Source organism: Carlito syrichta, unplaced genomic scaffold, assembly GCF_000164805.1.
Source record: "Carlito syrichta isolate Samal-C Ts95f unplaced genomic scaffold, Tarsius_syrichta-2.0.1 Scaffold301536, whole genome shotgun sequence".
Taxonomy (NCBI): domain Eukaryota; kingdom Metazoa; phylum Chordata; class Mammalia; order Primates; family Tarsiidae; genus Carlito; species Carlito syrichta.
In genome coordinates, this window is record NW_007245632.1 from 405466 (window position 1) to 411786 (window position 6321).

General features: G+C 36.5%; 1 pseudogene; it reads right to left on the reverse strand.

Annotated features, from left to right (window-relative positions):
• Positions 1 to 3826: 3826 nt before the first annotated feature.
• LOC103257090 lies at positions 3827 to 5953 on the reverse strand (annotated as a pseudogene).
• Between the last annotated feature and the right edge of the window lie 368 nt (positions 5954 to 6321).

Below are 6321 nucleotides of genomic sequence, written 5' to 3' on the forward strand. Positions count from 1 at the left end.
TTTGGCGTGTATTTTTGTTTATTTGTTTTTCATTTTAACCTTTCTAACAGTGTGCAGTGGTATCTCTTCATGGCTTTAATTTTTATTTTCTTAGTGGCTAATGATATTGAGTATCCTTATGTTTACCACCCTTGGATCCTCTTTGGTGAAGGTCTGTTATTTCACCCATTTTTATATTGGTTTCTCACCTTTGAGTTTGAGAGTTCTCTTATTTAAACATAAGTCCTGTGTTGAGTATGTGATTTACTAAAATTTTCCCCAGTCTATATCTTGTCTTTTCATTCTAACAATGCATTTAACTTCAACACAGTCTAATATATCGTTTTAAAAAGTATTATATCTAAGAACTCGCTGTGTAACCCAGGTAATAAAGATTTTTCTCCTATGTTTTCTTCTAAAAGTTTTTATACTTTACTTTTTATATTTAGAGTTATGATTTGTTAGCCAGTACCACAGTGTCTCGATTACAGTAAACTTACAGTAAGTCTCAAAATTGCACTGTATAATTTTTCCAACTTTAGTTTTCTTTGTCAAAATTGTTTTAACTATTCTAGACTCTTATATTTTCCAAATATAATTAAGATCAGCTTGCCCATATCTACAAAAATAATTCTATGAGACTATGGTTGAAATTGGATAAAAATCTATAGATTCATTTGAGGTTTAGTATACTTACTTTGTTGAATTTTCTAATTTATAGGATTGGTATGTCTTTTCACTTATTTGCATCTTTTAAAGTGTCTTTCTTGAGCATTTTGTATTTGTCATTACGCAGATCTTGTCCAAGTTCTGTCCAATTTATGCATAGGTATTTTAATTTTGGAGCATGATTGTAAATGTAATTCTTTTTAAAATTTTGTTTTCTAGTTGTACATTACGAGTAGGTGAAAATATGATTGATTTGTGTGTGTTGACTTATATTCCATAAACTTGCTAAGTTTACTTATTAGTTCTATAACTTTTAATGTAGATAATCATATGATACACAAATAAGTACAGATTTATTTCTTTTTTTCCCTTCTGCATCATTTTTATTTTTCTTGACTTATTGTACTTACAAGGCCTTCCAATATAATGCTGAATCATAGAAGTCATAACAGTATTGCTCAGAGGTGCTTTTTAAAACATAAGTGGACACTGAATTTTTCAAATAATCTTACTGCATAAATTGATAGCATTAGGTAGTTTTTCTTTCTACATTCCCAGGATAAACATACTTGGTCATATTTTTGTTTTTAATGATATAAAAATGCTAGAACATTGAATAATATGTATTTTAATACATATGCAAATATTAGTAAATTGAATTCAGATACACATACACACAATCACATATACATTTGGGTAATATCTGTCTTTTAATTGATGTTTTTGGGCATCTCCTTTTAATGTAATTATTGATTATTGATATAGCCGATAAGTTTGGCTTGAGGCCTACTATTTTATCTTTTTAAAATTTTTACTCTTTGTGTTTTTGTTTGTTTTGTTGCTTCTCTTTTGTGCCTTTTGGTGGATTTATTTATTTTTTTATGTTCATATGTGATTTGATTCTTGTTTTCATTTAAGATTGAAAATTCCATGATGATGGATTACTCTAAAATGATTTTGTTACTTCCTCTTGTTACACAGGCATACTTTCTAACGATTAGAATGCCAATATTTCACGAGGAAAGATATTTGCTATAATGTGCTTTGTTTCTTGTGTCTGTATTAAGAATGATATATGCCTGCAATCTTAAATTTGAGATTTTATTCTTTTTTTAATATATATATTTTACTTTAAGGATGTGAGGTACAAGCCAAGATTAGATATACAAGAGGACATCGTGCAGGTAAAGTCTGGGCCTCCCTTTGGTCCCCACTTTGCCTGGTTTGAGATCAGGTACCCTTCCTGATGTTGTGTCTCCCTTCCACACCCATCCTGGCAGTATCCTGCTACTGCCGATCCCTTTCTTACAGTATGATGGTAAATGTTCAGGGTTCTCCTATGAGTGAGAACACGTGGTACTCTGTTCTTTGTTTCTGTGATAGATCACTGAGTACCTTCTGGTGAATTATTTGAACACTTTTTGTGTTGTATTTTAATATCTTTGAACATTTGCTAGTGGTTGTTCTAGGGATTTCAATCCACATAGTTAAGCTTTGAAAGTGTACTTAGAATCAGTTATTTGCCACTTCTAGTGAAGCATGCGTTTTACTACAGTGTAAGTCTTGTTAACCATCTCCCTTTTATGCTGCAGTCATCTTATACATATAGATACATTGAAACTCTTATCAGACAGTGTCATGACTTTGGTGTTCAACTGTCAAACTTCAAAAAAAATTAATAGTCAAAGAACAATCTAGTATATGTGCTCAGATATCTATTACTGATTAATTCTATTGCTTATCTTTATTTCTGACTTTCCAAGTTTACTCCTGGTAACTTTTCTTTGTAAATAATTGAATTTAACAATACTTCTAGAGTAGATATGCTTATTGTAAATTCTCTGTTTTCTTTTATCTGAGAATAGCTTCCTTTCGGCTTCATTCTTGACAGATACATTCACTGAATATAAGATAATGAGCTAACAGTCCTTTTCCTTAAGCACTTTAAAAATCTTCTGCTTCCTTCTCATTTCAATGTTTTCTGATGAGAAATCTACAGTCATTTTTATTGCTCTTTCTGTGAAGATAATGCATCATCTTTCTCTGTCTGCCATAAAGATTTTTTTCCTTAATTTTTAGTTTTCAGCCATCTGATTGTGATGTGTTTGTGTGAATTTGAGTTTATCTTGTTTGGGATTTGATTAGATTCTTAAACCTGTGGGCATATGTCTTTAACATAATTTGGGGCACTTTCAACCATTACCTCCTCAAAAAATATTTCAGCATCGCAATCCTCCTTCTTTCTCCTCTGAAGGCACAGATGTTAAAACTTTTCTTATTATATCACAAGCCTTGAGGCTATGTTTATCTTTATTTTAAAATTTTATTTCATCTTTTATGTTCAGATTGAATATTTTCTATCACTACTCACTTCAGGTTCACCTACTCCTTCTTCCTTTGCCATTTCCATTCTAATATTAAGCCTATTCAGTGAGTTTTCAAATTTCGGGTATGTGTTTTTTAGTTATAAAATTTCCATGTGTTTTTTTTTCTTTTTAACTCATCTGTATTTGTTACAACCTCTTTAAGCAGAATGTGACTTGGGAACTACATTTCCATTCACAAGCCTCACTGAGTTCCTTTCTGAACGTCTTTACAACACACCTAGGTAGGCTTATAATTTTGCTCTTCTAGACAATACTTTTCTTTGGGAAACAAGCCCTGGAGAGTTCCTCCCATCAAGTTGCTTCAGTTTAACATACTTATTTCTAGAGGACTGGCACATGCAGAATTGGTAACTACAAGGATGAAAGGCTTACAAAGTCAATCTTACAAGATGAAACTCAAGTCATTTAAACAAACGCTTTTCTTTTAAACATCAAGTTATATCTGAGAACACTTCAGTGACAAAGATTTGTTCTACAAAGGAATCCTGCTTGATCACTAAATGCTTCAGATCACGAAGTTAACACTAGGCTACATGCATCTTACAACATGTTCCCTCAATCAGTTAAAATAAGCCAAGGTGAAACTGGAAAAGCATTACTAGCTCTGTTTTGTGCCTAAGATATCACAGCGCCACACGTGTAGAAAGAAACCTTATCATCCCCTTAAAGGGATTATCATCATGCCATATAGATTGTTTAAATGTTAACAAAAATAAATAAAAAATCCTCGAAAATATATCATCGGAGGGAATGAAGAGAAACACCTGTACAAGTCGTTCTTTAGGCAAAGCTTAGTCTGCTTCTTCCATGCGTGATGTGTCATCATCTCCTTGGAGGGATGGCATTTCTTCGGTGACAGCAGTGCTGGTGTCATCAGCAGTAAGGCCATCTTCATCGATACCCAGACCAAGTTTGATCATCCAGACTGAAACCAGAAGACAGGAGTGCAGTTTCACAAAGTAAGATGACCAGGTCCTTCACAGACTTGCCATTCTTGTCAGCCTCCGCTTTTTGCGTTAAGGTCTCATCATGGAATGGTCAGGATTTATCTCCAGGTGTTTCTTTGCTGCCGTGCAACCCGCGGTTGAGTTGTCTCTTAGAGCTTGAGCTTTCATGATTCTTTCTATGTGTGCTGTCCAGTCGTAAGTGCTAGTGACAATACAGCACAGGGATGTCACCAGTCGGTCTGACACAACCACCTTCTCAACTTCTTTCTCCAAGATGTCTTTCATGATTTTGCAGAAGTTTTCAAATTTTGTTTTTATCTCTTCCTGTTTTGTTTTCTCTTCTGCATCTTCTGGAAGTTCTAAGCCCTCGTTGGTGACTGACACTAAAGTCTTCCCTTCAAATTCCTTCAGCTGTTGGGCACAGTTCTCACCAATAGGCTCGATCATATAGATCACTTCCAAGCCTTGCTTCTGAAGATGGTCCACAAAGGCTGAGTTAGCAGCCTGGTCCTTGGTCTCACCTGTGATGTAATAGCTATGTTTCTGGTTTTCCTTCGCTCTGGTGCAATAGTCCTTGAGAAAAACCATCTCATTACCAGAAGCAGATGTGTATTCTCTTAATAGCTCTGAAAGCTTCTTCATTGTTGACAGTCTTCATGTATTCTAAGCATTATGTTCATAAAACTTTTTGTAATTTTCTTTATCTTCTGCCAGTTCAGTGAAGAGTTCTAAGTATGTTTTCACCAAATTCTTTCTGATAGCTTTCAAAATTTTGCTTTGTTGCAACATCTCATGGGAAATATTTAGAGGGAGATCCTCAGAGTCCACCACTCCTCTATTGACATTCACATATTCAGGAATCAGCTCTTCACAGTTATCCATGATGAAAACTCTGCATACATACAACTTGATGCTGTTATTCTTCTGTTTTCAACAGGTCAAAAGGAGCATGTCTTGGGACAAAAAGAAGAGCTCTGAATTCCAGTTGCCCTTCAGCTGAAAAATTCTTCACTGCCAAGTGATCCTCCCAGTTGTTGGTCAAGCTCTTGTAGAATTTTCCGTACTCTTCATTAGTAATGTCATCAGGATTTCTGGTCCAGATAGGCTTTGTTTTGTTAAGTTCTTTTTGATCAATGTACTTTTCTTGAATCTTCTTCTTTTTCTTGTCACCATCCTTCTTTTCTTCTTCTTCCTCATCAGAACCAACATCTTCTATTTCAAGTTTTTCATCAGATACCTTTTCTTTTTTTTTTCTTTGTCTTCCACTTTATCTTCAGCCTCATCATCACTGACTTCTTTATCACGTTCCTTCTCCACAAAAATAGTCATGGTATAGTCAATGACCTGAGAATGCTTCTTACAGTCTTTATTCTTCTTTCCTCCAACGACTCGGCTTTTTCTTTCAGATGCAGGATAACCTTTGTTTCACGATCCATAGGCTCACCTGTGTCAGTCCTGACTGTGAATGACCTCCCTGTGGAGGACTCCCAGGCATCCTGCTCATCGTCCTTATGCTTGGTGATCACCATTACCTTCTCAGCAACCAAAGAGGCAGAGTAAAAACCAACACCAAATTGGCCAATCACAAAGATGTCTACACCAGTCTGCAACACTTCCATGAACGCCCTGGTCCCAGACTTGGCAATAGTGCCCAGGTTATTGACCAGGTTGGCCATGGTCATTCTGGTTCCAGTATCCATGATAGTGAGGATTGTTTGATAGAAGATTAATGGGCAACTCCTTCCCAGAGTCTAGTTTACTGGGATCAGCCAACCATTCATAGTGGATTTTGTCCCCAGCAACTGATGAGATTGAAATGAGCTCTCTCAGAAAGATCTCCTTGTCCGAGTAGGAAGTATCCATGATCGACAACATCAGCTGGGCAATTTCTTGAATTCCTGAAAGGCAAATGTCTCCACCTCCTGCTTCTCCATCCATTGGTTGGTCTTGGGTCGAGATTTCCTTGGACATCGTGGCTAGAGGACCACACTGGCTCCACCATGAAACAGCACCAGGATGCTGAAGCAACTGGCATGCTGCTCCAGTGCCCCCCTTATACAGCAGCAGCCCACCCAGTTCTGGGTGCCTTTTCCAGAAGGTTCCCGAACTTTCCAGAAGAACCCTTTCCAACCACCGCTGTGGCTGCACGCCTGCATCTGTGCCCTGGCTGCAACCTGCCCCTCCCCCAGGTGCATGCAAGTCCTGTGACAGGAACCGTGGGAGTGCGCCCCCCCATGTGTTCTCATCTACTTTGTTGGTGTAACTCTGTAGTTTTTCATTTGTTTCAAGAGTGTTCACAATTGCCTGTTGAAATACCTTTATAGTAGCTGATTTAAGGT